Source organism: Moschus berezovskii, chromosome 9 (genome assembly GCF_049115385.1).
Source record: "Moschus berezovskii isolate FMDL1 chromosome 9, NW_MosBer_1.0, whole genome shotgun sequence".
In the NCBI taxonomy this organism is placed as follows: domain Eukaryota; kingdom Metazoa; phylum Chordata; class Mammalia; order Artiodactyla; family Moschidae; genus Moschus; species Moschus berezovskii.
Window position 1 is genome coordinate 77,525,119 of NC_142468.1, and position 18,626 is coordinate 77,543,744.

The 18,626-nt window shown below is 38.8% G+C and overlaps 2 pseudogenes; both read right to left on the reverse strand.

The window, feature by feature from the left end:
* Nucleotides 1–5,064: 5,064 nt before the first annotated feature.
* LOC148776530 (olfactory receptor 4K15-like) lies at nucleotides 5,065–5,990 on the reverse strand (annotated as a pseudogene).
* Nucleotides 5,991–17,088: 11,098 nt separating this feature from the next.
* LOC129563365 (olfactory receptor 4K15-like) lies at nucleotides 17,089–18,076 on the reverse strand (annotated as a pseudogene).
* Nucleotides 18,077–18,626: the final 550 nt, after the last annotated feature.

Below are 18,626 nucleotides of genomic sequence, written 5' to 3' on the forward strand. Positions count from 1 at the left end.
AAAAAAGAAAAATGAAGATGGGGGAACGACGCCTCCTCAGGTCCAGTGGGGATAGAAGTCCGGATTCTCAGTACCCAAGGATAAGTGAGGAGCTTCTAGTCATTGCTGGGTGGGAGAGAATTCTGGCTCCTCCTGAGGTCTCCTTCAATACTATCTGGCTGGGAGGGATTGGAGGTTGATGCTGCTACCCACTTACACCAAGGGAGGAGGAACTGATTATAGTCTGACAAAGATGAGAGCTCTGGCTCCCTACATGCCCTCCTCTGACACCATCTCAGGAGGTGGGGGGATTTGGGTACATTTTTACAGTTTGGACAGGGATAGGTGTCTAAGCTATCCATTGGCCTTTGCTAGTGTGAAGTGGGATGAAAGATTTTTTGGTATGGTGTTTGCCTGGAGTAGAGACATTATTTTGGAAGTTTTCTGTCTTGCCAGCTGCCTTCTTGGTTCTTCAGCTTGAGAGAACAAGATTTTGTTAGGATTTTTTTTTCTTTTCTCATTAGAGTTCCTGAGTTGTTATCTTTTTAAGTTATATCATGTCATTCCTTGGGCCCCTATCCAGTCTCCCTTCTTATAATGTTTGTTTTATAGATTATGTCCACTATTATAATTGTATGTAGCAGGAGGAATATGGAAAATTATGTCTACTCTTTTTACCCTAAGCAGAAGTCACCTGCTTTTACTTTATGATGGTAATATTTTCTCCTTTTTATTTGCTATATATATTTAGTCATTTTGAACAAATTTCTCATATATCTAATAGATTTACTACTGATTTGAGGGGGAAGCAGGAGGTTACTCTATTTTGTCCACTGACTCTTGTTCACTGGGGATAGGTTCCTCGTGTTTTGTGAGTTTGACTGTGAACTCAAACTCAGCAGGACTTCAGTTCAGTTCAGTCGCTCAGCCGTGTCCAACTCTTTGCGACCCCACGAATTGCAGCACGCCAGGCCTCCCTGTCCATCACCAACTCCTGAAACTTGCTCAAACTCATGTCCATTGAGTCAGTGATGCCATCCCACCATCTCATCTTCTGTTGTCCCCTTCTCCTCCCGCCTTCAAACTTTCCCAGAATCAGGGTCTTTTCCTATGAGTGAGCTCTTCGCATCAGGTGGCCAAAGTACTGGAGTTTTAGCTTCAACATCAGTCCTTCCAATGAACACCCAGGACCGATCTCCCTAAGGATGGGCTGGTTGGATCTCCTTGCAGTCCAAGGGACTCTCAAGAGTCTTCTCCAATACCACAGTTCAAAAGCATCAATTCTTTGGTGCTCAGCAGCAGGACTTCGTGTGTCTAAATCCATGTGATCCTTCAGAGACGTTTTTGTTTTTGCTTTTCCAAAGGCCACTCAAACTTCATTGTGCCACCCCATGAACAGTAGCCCGCCAGGCTCCTCTGTCCATGCAATTCTTCAGGAAGAATACTGGAGGAGGTTGCCACTTCCTCCTCCAGGGGATCTTCCTGACCCAGGGGTCGAACTCATGTCTCCTTCGTATCCTGCATTGGCAGGCAGATTCTTCACCACTGCCCACCAGGGAAGCCCCTGGTTCTCAATATTATATGTGAATTTATCAGGTAATTGTGTTCAAAATATACATACCATATAAATTCAAACTCTAAACTTATTTGTGAGTAATCCCGCTATTGTAATTTCCAAGAGGAAGCATTTTTATATCCATAAGTTTGGAGTGAAGACAGATATTCTGGTCTTTTCCTTGTGCTACTTAGTTTTCTCTGCTAGTCCATACTTTCACTGAAGTTCCCAGACCCAAACAGTCCTGCACAAACAAAATTTACCCCTGATAGTCAAGCACTGCCCATCACTTTCATGACCTACAGTCACTTTCCATTAACATTCCCCTCCCAAAACTTCCACTATTTCAGGTACCATGATGTCCTTCATTTCTGTTAAATAATACCAAAAACTCATAAGTATTTTTATTATTTTTTTAAATTTCAATAGTGTTGCCAATAGAGGTATAATCTTGGTTTTCTAATCCATAGATATTTTGCAAGGATGGAATGAGATGATATATAAAAATATAACTTATAAACTTTATGTGATCATTGAATATATGTTTTGCTTTATCATTCCCATTGTTGTATGACACAATCCTATATTAGGTTATTGTCTTTTGAGTCTGTGTTTCACAGAACAATCAACAAAACCTTATAGAATGGGAAAGTTATGGAGGAAAAATGAGTCTAAAACTGTTTAAAATATAATTGGCATTAAATCCTATCCCATAGAACTATTTCTTCTATGTGTGGTATATCAAAAGCATAATTTACCTTTGGTCATGGACTTTCTTTCAAAGACCAGAAGTCAGAAGTTAAAGGTACTTGAATCATTTCTCCTTCTTGCCAATTATGAGTGTGTTCAACTAACTTAATTTGTATGACACTCACTCACAGTTTTCTAATTGGTGAAAGAAGGTTACACTATGAGTAAGAATTGAATATTAAATTTGAGTTTGAAAATGTAACCTTTTTTTGAAAATTCAAAATAATAATTTTATACTTTTAGAGAGCCTTAAAATATGTATTCTCAATTATGTTTTATTGGTCAAGGTAAATTAAGAGGGCATGACATGGAGATAGGGAAGAGAATACATCGAGCAAAGTGACACATTTAACACTATTAGAAAAAATCCTCTCTTTATATATGGAGAGATGTCTATTTTTGGATGTACTCTTTGAATCACCAACTTTAAGTGTCAATTCTGAACTTCGATTTAATACACTGAAATATGTAAACATTACTTGTGGAGTCACATTTTAGTATTTGTAACATCATTAAAGTAAATATGCAAATATATTTGGTTTCTGAATTCAGATGAGTTCTGCAACATAACCTATGTGCTCTTTGACCTCTAAGTTTGGTTTGTTTGCAATGAGACTTTAGATTGCAAGAAATAATCTGCCAAAAAGTTTATCTCAGTGTAATTAGTTCCTTAGTTCAGATAAAAATAGCTTGAATAGCAAGGAATATAGTTGTTTGTGTTTGTATACATATATGAAGAAAGAAGAGAGAGGGAATGAGGTCTACAATCAGAAGGACTTATTCTGTCAACTAAAATGGTGAGAACTGTGCCAAGTTCTCCTCATCTGTAAAATTTATGACAATAATGATACCAGATAAAATAATGACTAGAAAATAACTGTAAATTAATTACTATCTTAAAACTTGAAAATATGATTTACATATTATACATATGGGTATTTTGTACATCTCCATATTTACCAAGTAGATTGGAAGAAGCTTGAATTTGATCACATTTTTTTAGGAAAAGAAGACTTTTATTGACGTATAGTTGATTTACAATATTATATTAGCTTCAGGAGTACAGCATACTGATTCAGTATTTTTACAGTTTATATTCCATTAGAAGTTATTGCAGGATAATGGCTATAATACTCTGTGCTATACAGTGCATCCCTGTTGTATATCTATTTTATACACAGTCATTTGTGTATTTTTGGCTTCCCTGGTGGCTCAGACAGCCTGCAATGCTGGAGACCTGGGTTGGATCCCTGGGTTGGGAAGATACCCTAGAGAAGGAAATGGCAACCCACTCCAATACTCTTGTCTGGAAAGTTCCATGGATGGAGAAGCCTGGTAGGCTACAGTCCATTGGGTCGCAAAGAGTCGGACATGACTGAACGACTTCACTTTCACTTTCACACAGTCATTTGTATCTCTTAATTCCAGACCCCTAACTGGCCCCTCTCCCATTTCTTCTCCCCACTCGTAATCACTAGTTTGCTTTCTATATCTGTGAGTGTGTTTCTGTTTTACTGTATGCCTTCATTTGTTTACTTTTTAAATAATGCACATAAGTGGTATCATAGTGTATTTGTTTTTCTGTGTCTAACTTATTTTACTAAATGTAATATTCTCTAGGTCCATCCACATTGCTGCAAAAGACAGAATTTCATTCTTTTATATGGCTGAGTAATATTCCATTGCTATACATATATATCTTTTTTATTCATTTATCTATGATGGACACTTGGGTTACTTCTAATAATGGCTATTGTAAACAGGGCTACTATGAATATCAAGGTGTGTATATCTTTTTGAATTAGTGCTTTCATTTTTTCCAGATGTGTGTGTGTGTGTACAGTGGAACTGCTAAATCATATGGCAGTTCTATTTTTAGTTTTTTTTAATACTGTTTTTTACTGCACCAATTTACATTTCCATTAATAATCTACAAGGGTCCCCTCAGAAAAAGAAGACTTTTAATATTATGGTTGGTGTCCATAGTAGGTTGCCTCAAAATGCGCCTCAGTGGCATACTGATTATTAAAGTTACTATCTTGATTCTTAAAGTTACTTAATAAATGACCATTGCAAGAAGGACACTCTGACTGACCCACATTTCTGCCTGCTGAAAGTAGGAACTCTCTTATATGAGGGGTTGCACCCTCTGTATCTGCAGGTAGAAAGACACACGTATCACCAAAGACAGGGAATTGGACCAAGAAGCCTACAGAAGCAAACCTTGTTACTTCTTTACTTTACTATCCCAAGTGCAAACTCTGCTTAGATTCTTCACTAACTGGGCACCCAAATCCTAAGTTTCTTTGTCCTGTCAATTCCTCACAAATTTATTGTTTATTGTTTGTTTGTTTTTTGTCTAAAATGTATAAAAGCTGCCTACTTTGGCCTCTTATTAGGTTTCATCTCTGTGAGAGCTTCATATGGATGAATTAAAATGTGTTTCTTTTTCCCCTGTTAATCTTTGTGTCAGTTTTTTTTACTAGTTTATCCACAAGACCTCACAAGGGGTAATAGGAAAAATACACCCCACCCCTTCCCAACATTATAAATAATTTTGCCATGAAATGTAAAAAAATTATTTCACAAGCAAAAGACAGGGTGTCCTATTCTCCTGTTATCTAAGATAGCTAGTTTGCTGTTCTATAAGCAAAAGATATGAAAAGGAAGAAAATGTGTCCGATGGTATTTGAGACACAACAGTAATTCACAGAAGAAGGTACAACGACCTGGCTATTATCATGGGCCGCTGTTCGCCACAAAGGAGAACTGGAAGACCGTTAGGAACACACCTGTCGGTGCCCCAGTTTCTGCATTGCTGATATTACCTTCTTATTTCTCAAGGTGTAGATCAAGGGGTTTAAAAGAGGAATAAAACCTGTGTAAAATATTGAGAGAAGCTTATCCACTGGGAGACTGCTAAAGGCCAGGTATAAATGAAGATGCAGGGCCCAAAGAAGAGGGTTACGACGGCGATGTGGGCAGTCAGGGTGGCCCTTGCTTTGGCCATGCCCGCTGAGGAACGCCGCCGCACAGTGCCCAGGATGACCATGTAGGAGGCCAGCAAGAGCCCAAAGGAGCACCCGGCCATTTAGACCTCTGTCTGACAGCATCAGGACCTCCAGAGTGAAGGTGTCTGTGCAAGCAAGTTTGATAACCAGGGGAAGGTCACAGAGAAAACTGTCCACTCTGTTGGGGCCACAGAATGGGAGGTTTACTGTGAAGACCAACTGACCGACTGAGTGCAGAACCCCAGTGAGCCAGGAGCCCACCACGAGGCTGATGCGCTTGCGCACATTCATGATGGTGACATAATGCAGCGGCGACATATGGCCACGTATCTATCGTATGCCATGGCCACAGGGAGCATCATCTCACCACCGGCAAAGACATGCAGGAAGAATATCTGGGCCATGCAGCCTTCAAAGGAGATGGTCTTGTGCTCCACGAGGAAGTCAGCAATCATTTTGGGGGAAGCAAAGGTGGACAGACACACATCAGTGAAGGAGAGGTTACTGAGTAGAAAGTGCATGGGTGTGTGTAGGGAGGGTCCAGAGAAGATTGTGAGCACTATGAGCAGGTTCCCCAGCAAAACAGATAAATAGAAAAGTGTAAAAAATGCAAAATAGAAAAGTTGTAGCTCTCGAGAACCTGAAAGACTGTGCAACACAAACTCCGTCACGCCTGAATTATTTTCTTGGTCCATGGTTTCAAATTTCTGAAACTGGGTCGGAAATGTTCCTGTAAAGTAAAATAGAAATATATCATAGAATTGGGAGAGAAAATGAGTAAGGCCAAGCTTGCTGTCAAATCCCTCTCAACATACTTACATTCCTTATTAGCACATTAAATACATGTTGCATACAATCATTTATTTTTTAATGACTGGATAACTCAGCTTTCATCTCTGCATTGGAGCATGATAGTTTTATTCTAAAAATAGAAGTTTACCAATCATCACAATTCCCGAAACAGGAAAGAAACTCTACACTCATACTGACAGCTTTCAAATACTATGTCTTGTAATTTCTAGCAATATGACCTTGGGTATATTAATTAAACTCTCTGGGCTTCACTTTTTGCAACTGTAAACTGGAGAAAATAATAATATATGACTCATAGGATTTTTGTAAAGATTAAAAGAATTACAAATGTCCCTTGCTTATTGAAAGTTTGCTTTACAGAAAAAGACTTATATTAGTGCCTGTTTTGCTAACTTAAATTCAAAGAAGACTTTTGCTTTTATAAAAAAAAGGAGAAAAGCAAAAATAGTGTTTGGCGTTTATTTTACAGTGAGTTGTGATAGAGGCGTCAAGATCCATGAATAGCAAGAAGTGGCACTGCCAAGTTTCTTCCCAGGACAACACTTAGGTTCTTAGCATCTGGCCAGCATAGCTGTGAACTGTATCTGTGAGTGTCTGTGTTTTATCTCAGGTCATTTGTGCATCCATTAGCAAGTTATGTCCTAAGGTAATTACTGCTTCATTTTATGCATTTTTTTCTTGCAAATGTTTCACTGATATGCCCTATTTTGGGATTGTAGGGAATATCTCAGTTCAGTTCAGTCGCTCAGTCGTGTCCGACTCTTTGCGACCCCATGAATCACAGCACACCAGGCCTCCCTGTCCATCACCAACTCCCGAAGTTCACTCAAACTCATATCCATGGAGTTGGTGATGCCATCTAGCCATCTCATTCTCTGTCGTCCCCTTCTCCTCCCACCACCAATCCCTACCAGCATCAGAATCTTTTCTAGTGAGTCAACTCGTCGCATGAGGTGGCCAAAGTATTGGAGTTTCAGCTTTAGCATCAGTCCTTCCAATGAACACCCAGGATTGACCTCCTTTAGAATGGACTGGTTGGATCTCCTTGCAGTCCAAGGGACTCTCAAGAGTCTTCTCCAGCACCACAGTTCAAAAGCATCAATTCTTCGGCGATCAGCCTTCTTTGCAGTACAACTCTCACAGCCATACATGACCACTGGAAAAACCATAGCCTTGACTAGATGGACCTTTGTTGCCAAAGTAATGTCTCTGCTCTTTAATATGCTATCTAGGTTGGTCATAACTTTCCTTCCAAGGAGTAAGCGTCTTTTAATTTCATGGCTGCAATCAGCATCCGCAGTGATTTTGGAGCCCAAAAAAATAAAGTCTGACACTGTTTCCACTGTTTTTCCATCTATTTCCCATGAAGTGATGGGACCAGACGCCATGATCTTTGTTTTCTGAATGTTGAGGGAATATCTATATAATATTAATAGAGAAAACACTTAATGTTAGCCCACGTTCATGCACCTGACACACAGAGAGTTCAAACAAACCAAAATATCAGAGTTTGTAGCAGAGAAAGCTTTATAGAAGGGCCATGAAAGGAGACGGGTGACTCAAGCCCAAAAATATAGGCATTTTTAAAAGCCAGATGAGGGAGAAGGGTCACAAGGTTTGTGATCATCCATCTCATGCACAATCCTCTGATTGGCTGATGGCAAGGTAACAGGGCAGTGCCATAGGGGTTAACAGTATCAGTCCTAGGCTCCAGGAGGCCTGGGGCTATGTGCTCCTGGTCATCAAGTACTTAACATCTTCCATTGGATAAAACAACTCAGGAAATGTGCATCAAATACTATTATCTAGGTACTTCAGAGAGCAGCTAAAGCAGAGTCTGTGGGGGAAGGCCTGTTGGGAAAGGCCTCATAAGGTCCACCTCTATTAAACTTATAACAATACTTCGTCCATAAAAGCTATTCAGTAGTTGTTAGGTACAATGCCTCTGTTATTGTACAATAACTCAAACTCATGTCCATCGAGTTGGTGATGCCATCCAGCCATCTCATTCTCTGTCGTCCCCTTCTCCTGCCCCCAATCCCTCCCAGCATCAGAGTCTTTTCTAGTGAGTCAACTCTTCGCATGAGGTGGCCAAAGTATTGGAGTTTATCATAAAAACTCCAATAATGATAAAATATTTCCATGTGTTAATTAATGTAGTATTTAAATATCAAAGTGTGATATTTGATATCATCCTGCTTAAGAGAATGGTTATGCCATGCACTTTAGTGGCACCTCTTTACACAAAGACCATTTTCCACCTTAGGCAAAATAATCAAGATAGTAAATAAAGTCTATCTTTGGAGAATTCCACGGACAGAGGAGCCTGGTGGGCTACAGGCTCTGTAGTCACAAAGAGTCAGACACCACTATCACTACACTTCACTTAGTTCCTCTGCCTCTACTTTCCTTTATCCATCAACTCAGTGGATCTTTCCCCTTTTGACTGCTCCAACTTAAGAATTCAAGGTCATCAAGCTCCTTTCCACAGATGCCTAGTAAAACCTGCAGTCAGATAAAGTAGTGTTCTTAACTGTCCAAACCTCTATTTCTTTATCTGAAATTAAGGAAACTTTCTAGAGCAGTCTGAGACCCATGTACTAAAATCATCTGTATACAAAACTCTTGCTAATGTTATACTCACAGAAAAGCTTATAAAGGTCTACCCTAAAGTGTTAATGGTGGTTATCTCTGAGTGAAAGAATGCAATAAATTTATTCCTTATACATTTTTATGTTTGCTGAAGTTTTTTTGTTGTTGTTGCTCTGCGATAAGTATATATAATCTTTCCAATCAGAAGAAAAAGTAAACCATTTTTTAATTAATAAGATTATATTTTTTAATTTAGAAAAGTCAAGTAAGGAATAAGAATAAAAATTATCTGTAATGAGAACACAGAGATAACTGTATATATAAAAGGTATACCATTATATACACAGTACATATTATTTTAAACACACCACTTAACAATATATAATAAATATCTCCCAGGTCAATACACTGGGATTTTATACCACTTTTAAAATATATTTGTTGTATTTTATTATATGGACATTTTGAATTTTATTATTAATGTATAATAACCTTGCTTTTATTTAGCTATAACTGAAGAGAAAACGTTAAAATTTTACATAACCTCCTACTCCTTCTGCCTCTGTAACTCAGCTTGCTCCTTGCAAAGTCTGGATTGCGTAGGTTTCAGAAAGTGGGGACTCACAATACTAGGAACTGGAGCTTATCTCACTCACCCTTGTCCTGTTCTTTGCAATCGCCCAGCCCCTGCAAACCAGCAAACCCACTTAATCATGCTTGTCCATATAGAAAAGCTCTGTAACCCCTTTGTTCAGGGCTCAGAGCTTAGAGTGATAACTCCTCTGGGCCCACCAGCATAATAAACCTGAGTTCTCCAACTCTCCAAGTGTGGTGTTTGGTTTCTCGAGTACTGGTTTTTTCAACATAATTTTATGATTATATACATTATTTATTTAGGATACATCATTATAATTATGCACTTCAGAGTTTTTAAATTAACTATACCAAAATTTATCTCACTAAAATGATATTTGAGGATGCCCATTCTTCACCTCCCATTCTCTTGACAAGACAGTGAATTATAGTTTGGTTTTTTAATTTTGCTAATTTGCTATATGAATCTGCATCTTGGGAATTCCCTGGCAGTCCAGTGGTTAGGACTCCATGCTTTCAGTGCTGTGGGCCTGGTTTAAATCCCTGGTCAGGAAACTAAGATGCTACAAGTCACACAATACAGCTCCCCAAAGAAAAGAAAACGCATCTCACTGATATATGAATGTATTTAATGATTATTAGTGGGGTTAACCACTAATCCCTGAATTGTCCATTTGTACTTTTTTCACTCCACAATTGCTTTTCCATGTCTTTTGCCCATTTTCTAATGGACTCTTCATCTGTTTAATATGTATTTATGAAGACACATATTAATGCATATCTTTTTTACAAATACATTTTAAATATCACTAAAAGGGTGAGGGAAGGCAAGGAATGAAAATTTTCAGCATACCTCTGGAATAACTCCATGAAATTTCTATTCCATCTAGTTAGTCTAATACCAGAAAAGGAACCTTATAAATAAACTAATCTCTTTTGCATGTTCCTTGTAATAGGAAATATCTTATCCCTCACTTTAACGCCTTAAAATAAGAAAGCCTCACTATAAGGACTTTCCAGAAAAAGATAAAAATACCAGAGCTTCCTTTGATCAGAAGATAGTCTAAGATATATATTTTTTTATTACCTAAGGGAGGACCTACTTTTGCATTCCAATCCCCTATAATGAAAAGGACATCATTTTTTGGTGTTAGTTCTAAAAGGTCTTGTAGGTCTTCATAGAACCATTCAACTTCAGTTTCTTCATTGTTACTGGTCAGAGCATAGACTTGGATTACCGTGATATTGAATGGTTTGCCTTGGAAATGAACAGAGATCATTCTGTCATTTTTGAGATTGCATCCAAGTACTGAATTTCAGACTCTTTTATTGAACATGATGGTTACTCCATTTCTTCTAAGGTATTCCTGCCCACAGTAGTAAGTACAATGGTCATCTGAGTAAAATTCACCCATTCCAGTCTATTTTACTACGCTGATTCCTAAAATGTTGATGTTCGCTATTCCAATTTGCCTTGATTCATGGACCTAACATTTCAGGTTCCTATGCAATATTGCTTTTTATAGCATTGGACCTTGCTTCTTTTATGAGTCACGTCCACAACTGGGTGTTTTTGCTTTGGCTCCATCCCTTCATTCTTTCTGAAGTTCTTTCTCCACTGATCTCCAGTAGCATATTGGGCACCTACCGACCTGGGGAATTCATCTTTCAGTGTCCTATCTTTTTGCCTTTTCATACTGTTCATGGGATTCTCAAGGCAAGACTACTGAAGTGGTTTGCCATTCCCTTCTCCAGTGGACCACATTTTGTCAGAACTCTCCACCATGACCTGTCCATCTTGGATGGCCCTACAGGGCATGGCTTTGTTTCACTGAGCTATTTCACATCCTAAAAGATGATGCTGTGAAAGTGCTGCACTCAGTATGCCAGCAAAATTGAAAAACTCAGCAGTGGCCACAGGACTGGGAAAGGTCAGTTCGCATTCCAATCCCAAAGAAAGGCAATGCCAAAGAATGCTCAGACTACCACACAATTGCACTCATCTCACACGCTTGTAAAGTAATGCTTAAAATTCTCCAAGCCAGGCTTCAGCAATACGTGAACCGTGAACTTCCAGATCTTCAAGCTGGTTTTAGAAAAGGCAGAGGAACCAGAAATCAAATTTCCAATATCCTCAGGATTATCGAAAAGGCAAGAGAGTTCCAGAAAAACATCTATTTCTGCTTTATTGACAATGCCAAAGCCTTTGACTGTGTGGATCACAATAAAACTGTGGAAAATTCTTCAAGAAATGGGAATATCAGACCACTTGACCTGTCTCTTGAGAAACCTATATGCAGGTCAGGAAGCAACAGTTAGAATTGGACATGGAACATCAGATTGGTTCCAAATAGGAAAAGGAGTACATCAAGGCTATATTTTGTCACTCTGCTTATTTAACTTATATGAAGAGTACATCATGAGAAATGCTGGGCCGGAGGAAGCACAAGCTGGAATCAAGATTGCCAGGAGAAATATCAATAACCTCAGATATGCAGATGACACCACCCTTACAGCAGAAAACAAAGAGGAACTAAATAGCCTCTTTATGTGGGTGAATGAGGAGAATGAAAAAGCTGGCTTAAAACACAACATTCAGAAAAAAAAAAGATCATGGCATCCAATTCCATCTCTTCATGGCAAATAGATGGGAGAAACAGTGGAAACAGTGGCAGAGTTTAATTTTTTGGGCTCCTAAATCAGTGCAGACCGTGATTGCATCCATGATATAAAAAAACACTTACTCCTTGGAAGAAAAGTTATGACCAACCTAGACAGCATATTAAAAAGCAGAGGCATTACTCTGCCAACAAAGGTCTGTCTAGTCAAGGCTATGGTTTTTCGAGTAGTCATGTATGGATGTGAGAGTCGGACTATAAAGAAAGCTAAGCACCGAAGAATGGATGCTTTTGAACTGTGGTGTTGGAGAAGACTCTTGAGAGACCCTTGGACTGCAAGAGACTGCATCCCTTAGGATATAACCAGTCCATCCTAAAGGAAATCAGTCCTGAATATTCATTGGAAGGACTGATGTTGAAGCTGAAACTCTAATCCTTTGGCCACCTGATGTGAAGAGTGACTCATTTGAAAAGACCCTGATGCTGGGAAAGATTGAAGATGAGAGGAGAAGGGGACGACAGAGGATGAGATAGTTGGATGGCATCATCGACTCAATAGATATAAGTTTGAGTAAACTCCGGGAGTTGGTGATGGACAGGGAGGCCTGGTGTGCTGCACTCCGTGGGGTCGCGAAGAGTCAGACACGACTGAGCAACTGAACTAAACTGAACCAGCTGAGGGTTCTGTAATTGATTTGTTGGAAAATGAAATGCGACTCTAGTTTCAGTATAGGAGAATATGATTAGGAGTATGCATCTGATGGTTGCGGAAATGACAAGAGGAGAGAAAGGCTAGAGGAGAATAATTGCAATTGGAAGTTATACCTCAGGAGTTCCTTATATGCCTTCTGAAGTCAAGATGGGTATGTACAAAGAAGAACAAAGGGATTAAACATTTTAGGAATAGGATATTCAGACTCATTCAGTTGATTGCAAGCAAGGACTGAGAGAGAGGGAGGGAAATCAGAATGAGAAGACCAATCAGAATGTAAAAATCCTGGAAGAGCCAGGAAGACTTTACAGCCCATGGAATTTCAAACTCTGATTCATGGAACCCTGGATGTGTTGTGCAGGTGCCCCCATGTGCTCTTAAAGGGAACTGAAGACTCCAAATCTTATCTCCTCCAATCCACTATAATCATGTTAGCTTTACATTCATCTGTTTTCATAGTAACATCCCGCAATTCCATAATAAATAAAAAGTGTTCCAGTGCTTATTTTTTATGGCTGAGAAAAAAAATAATTTAGCTAGGTTTCCTTCTTCTGTACATGATGAAATGGGATTCAAGAACGTTAAACTGTTTAAAAGATTTGAATCTAAAAACTGTGCTTCCTGACTGAAAGCTCAAACTTTTCTACAGATTTGCTCCATCAGCGGAAGTATCAGAAAAAGGGTGCTGCTTCCTGCGGTAGGAATATTTAGTAGACTTAGGTACTCATTTCTGGTTGTTTACATAGCATTGTATGAGGGTGGGGAGGGAAGGGGAAGCATTTTTGCTTAGAACCTTTCTATGGCTTGGAGAAAGAAATGAGGATTAAATATCAGTTGTGGAATGAGTAGCTTTTTACTCCCACTATGTTTATGCAGAGTAGTTTGGTTGTTTTTTTTTTTTTTTTCTTTTTTGCTTTCAATAGCATTAAGACCAATTTATTCAATGACATTTTTGCATGCCTACCAAATGGCCACCTCATGCGAAGAGTTGACTCACTGGAAAAGACTCTGATGCTGGGAGGGATTGGGGGCAGGAGGAGAAGGGGACGACAGAATGAGATGGCTGGATGGCATCACTGACTCGATGGACGTGAGTCTGAGTGAACTCCAGGAGTTGGTGATGGAAAAGGAGGCCTGGTGTGCTGTGATTCATGGGGTCGCAAAGAGTTGGATATGACTGAGTGACTGAACTGAACTGAACCAAATACCACGCAATTTTCCAAGCTTAGTGGATGTAGCAGTGAATGAAGCAAAGCTGCTGTCCTCAATTAAGCTTTTACTGGGTAGTTGGGAGAAACAAACAAATTTATTGTAAAGAAATAAGTACATGATATAATGCATTATATGGTAGTAAGTGCTATGGAGCAAAATATAAAACTGAAGCATGATAAATATTGTTGAAAACATTGTACTTGTAGATAGAGTTGTCACAGAAGACTTCACTGAAAAGATTACTTTAAGAGGAAACCTGAAGGAAATGAAGAGATAAGCATACAGATTTCAAAAGGAAGAAAGTTTCTTCCACAAGGAGGGGATATCAAATGCAAAGAGCCTGGTATAGGTGCTTGGAATTTCCAAAAACAGTAACAAGACAAGGCTGATTGAAGCGGGGTTAACAAGTGTGAGAAATGGTGAAGTTAAGATCAGAAAAGTAACAAGGGATAGGGGTATTGGGACTTAGAGTTGGTCATGACAACTTTAGTTTCAACGTGCAGGAAATGGATGAACACTTTGGAATGTTTTGGGCAAAGAAGTGACAAATTTTATCATGATTAGTTTGGCTGCTATATTAGAATATACTGAAGGCTAAGACTGGAAGCATGGAAACTTACCAGGTAAGAAGTTTTCACTGGAGTGACGTCATAATGTGCTTCTGGATCGTAATGTTTAATAATCTCCAAAATAACTGCCTTTTCAGTTTGCTGCCCTTTAAACCAACGTTCAGACACCACATTCGGGCTCAGTAATTACCTGATTCATAACATGTATGATGGAGGTTTTGTTCTAATTTTATTGTTATTGCTGTGCAGTCCCCTAGTCATGTCCAGCTCTCTGTGACCCCATGGACTGCAGCGCCGAGCTTCCCTGTCCTTCGCTCTCACCCGGAGTTTGCTCAACTCACGTCCATTGAGTCAGTGATGCCTCAGTCTCACCCTTTGCTGTCCTTGTCTTATTGCCAAGTGTCTAAAGTTCATGTCTGTGTGTATAAATCTTTTATGGGTCTGCATGTAAGTGATATCATACAGTGTTTGTGTTTCTCTGTCTGACTTATTTCTCTTAGCATAGCACCCTCAAACTTCATCTATATTGGTGCAAATGGTTGAGCAGTATTCCATTGTATATATAAGTATACTGCTTCTTCTTTATCTGTGCATCTGTTGATGGACACTTAGGTTGCTTCCATATCTTGGCAATAGTAAATAATGAGGCTACAAACACTGGGGTTCATGTATCATTCTGAATTAGTGTTTGGGGAAGGAGGTTTTCTTTGAATATATATTCAGAAGTGAAATTGTTTGGTCATTAGTAGCTCTATTCTTTAGTTTCTTGAGAAACCTCCATACTGTTTCCCACAGTGACTATACCAATGTACATTCACATCAACAGTGTACAAGGGTTCCCTTTTCTACAGATCCTCACCACTTGTTATTTATCTACCTATTGGCCATCAGCATTTTCTCTTTGGAAAAATGTCTACTCAGTTCTTCTGTCCATTTTTAAATCAGGTCATTGCTTTATTTGATGCAGAATTGTATGACACTTCTTACATATATTGGCTGTTAACCCCGTATCAGTCATATTTGCAAATATTTTATCCCATTCAGTAGGTTGTGTTTTTGTTTTGTTGATCAGTTCCTTTGGTGTGAAAAGCTTTTAAGTTTAATTAGGTCCCATTTGTTTATTTTTTCCTTTGCTTTAGGAGATAGGTCCAAAAATATTGCTATGATTTATGTCAAAGCGTGTTTTCTTCTAGGAGTTTTATGGATCTAGTCTTATATTTAGGTCTTTAATATATTTTGAGTTTATTTTTGCATGTGGTGTTAGAATGTTCTAATTTTATTCTTTTACATGTAGCTGTCCAGTTTTTCCAGCACCACTCATTGAAGAGACTGCCTTTTTTTTTTTTTTTAACAAGATGAAATGTGTTTAGAGCAATACCTCTCGCATGGTGAATATTCTACTAGCTATTATAATGGAGTTTTCTACCACATATTCTGATACATAAAATGTATGTATTGATCAAATATCCCTTAAAAATAACTGGGAAAAGACTACTTAAAAGGAGAATATATTATTATTAGAATTACTAATTAATACTTGAAGAGGGAAATTTTAATTGCAGGAGGACAGATTAATTACTATAAAATGAGAAGAAGGAAACAGACAGAAATGTTCCCGAAATTAAAACACTATTTATTTGAATAATTCTTCATCTGCTAACAAAATACAGAAAAGTAAATCGTTGTGCCTTGAATAGATGAGACTGTCTTTTCTCGGTGGTATATTCTTCCTTCCTCTGTTGTAGGTTAATTGACCATAAATCACTGCAGACAGTGAATGCAGCTATGAAATGAAAAGATCCTTGCTCTTGGAAGGAAAGCTCTGACAAACCTAGACAGCATATTAAAAAGCAAAGAAATCACTTTTCTAACAAAGGTCTGAATAGGCAAAGATGTTTTTACCAGTACTCACGTGCAGTTGTGAGCACAGAAGATTGCTGAGTGCAGAACCGTGACTACTTTCGAATTGTGGTGCTGGAGAAGACTCTTGAGAGTCCCTTGGACTGCAAGGAGATTGAACCAGTCAATCCTAAACGAAATCAACCCTGAATATTCATTGGAAGGACTGATGCTGAAACTGAAACCAATACTTTGGCCAGCTGATGAGAAGAGCCAACTCATTGAAAAAGACTCTGATGCTGGGAAAGATTGAGGGCAAAAGGAGAAGAGGGCAGCAGAGGATGAGATGATTAGATAACATCACTGACTCTATGGACATGAATTTGAGCAAAGTCCAGGAGAAAGTGAAGGACAGGGAACTCTGGCATGCTGCAGCCCATTAGGCCACAAAGAGTCAGACATGACTCAGCGACTAAACAATAACAAATGGACAATAATTGCATGTGTTTATTTCTAGGCTCTCTATTCTGTTCCATTGATCTATGTGTCTGTGTTTGTGCTGGTAACATACTCATACAATTTAAATTATACAATAGTTTCTGAAATATCTTGTTACTGACATTAGGTAGCAAATATAAGCAAATTAACTATAAACTATAAAACTATATCACAAATAATTGTAGCTAGAGAATGCATAATTGTACATAAGCTTCGTTACTATAGATATTTAATAAAGAACATGTATTACCTTTGTCACTTTAAGCAAATAAAGTATTTTTAAAAAACGATGGTGGTCACCAAGAAAGGAGACAATCCATGTTTCCTTGAGTATATTTCTGTCTACTCACCTCAACACATCTAGTCTTAGGGGAGAGAGTTGATCAGGCAGCCTGGAACATACATAGCGGGTCTTCAGTTTATGCATTGCCAATTTCATCTGTTTCTCAATGTGTAGATAATGGGGTTCAGTAGAGGTGTGAAAACGGTAGAGAACACAGAAAGGACTTTATCCACTGGGAAGCTGCTGAAAGGCCAGGCATAGATGAAGATACAGGGCCCAAAAAAGAGGGTAAGCACAGTGATGTGGGCAGTCAGAGCGCTGCGGGCCTTGGTCATGTCCACTGAGGAACGGCGTTGCACAGTGACCAGGATGACTGCGTAGGAGACCAGCAAGAGCAGGAATGTAGCCACCCCCATGAGACCACTATCCAAAGCATCAACACTTCAGGGACATACGTATCCGAGCAGGCAAGTTTGATGACCAAAGTAAGGTCACAGTAATAACTGTTCACAACATTTGGACCACAGAAGGGCAGGTTTACAGTGAAAGCTAGTTGGCTCAAGGAGTGCATGACCCCAATCACCCAAGAGCCTACTACCAGACCTGTACATTTGCACAAGTTCATGATGGTTGCATAATGGAGAGATTTGCATATGGCTCCATATCTGTCATATGCCATAGCTACAAGGAGCACCATCTCACCACCAGCAAAGACATGGAGTAAGAATATCTGGGCCATGCAGCCCTCGAAGGAGATGGTCTTGGGTTCATGAAGGAAATCATGAATCATCCTGGGGGTTGCATAAGTGGCCAGAAAGACATCAAAAATGGAAAGATTACTGAGCATTATGTACATAGGTGTATGCAGAGCAGGTTCAGAGATCACTGTGAGTACAATGAGGAGGTTTCCCAGCACAACGAGGATATACAAGAAATTAAACAACATGAAGAAGAAATACTGGAGCTCCCAGGAACTGGAGAGCCCCAGCAACACAAACTCAGCCACCCTAGAATTATTTTCTTGGTTCATGAAATACCTACAAAGAGAAACATTGATTTTTATCAAGAGCAAGAAAAGTAGACCCTGATCCTAAAGGGTTCTTCTCAACATTCATTTAAAATGCTCTGGATTTGCTCCTAATAGAAAATGTTTTATCTATAATTTTAACAAAGAGACTCTTCTCTCAATTATCCTTACTGATGAAGGATAGCTAAGAGGTGCAGATGCAGTAAATCAACACTTTATTTTATACATTTGTGGGTCAAATATGATGCTAAGCAAAAAAATAAATCTACATTGCAAATACAACAATTAATAGGAGGAGTTAAGGTTTCCAGAATTTTGTATTGCCTTCTTGCCTGGCTAATTTTCATTATCCACTTGGGATTATCCACAAGCAGCTTCAATTCTTAGAGAAGTCTCAGAGGCCACACTTACAAGGAAAGAACTGTGATTTTTACTGTGAGGGTCTCTCTCCTCTTGCCTCTGTCCTTTCTCTATTACTTAATTTCCACTACCACATCATTAAAACCATTTAATATATGTTGTCTCTGAAGTTATTATAGCTGTTTTGGTTTGAAATACAGTCCTTTGAAGCTAA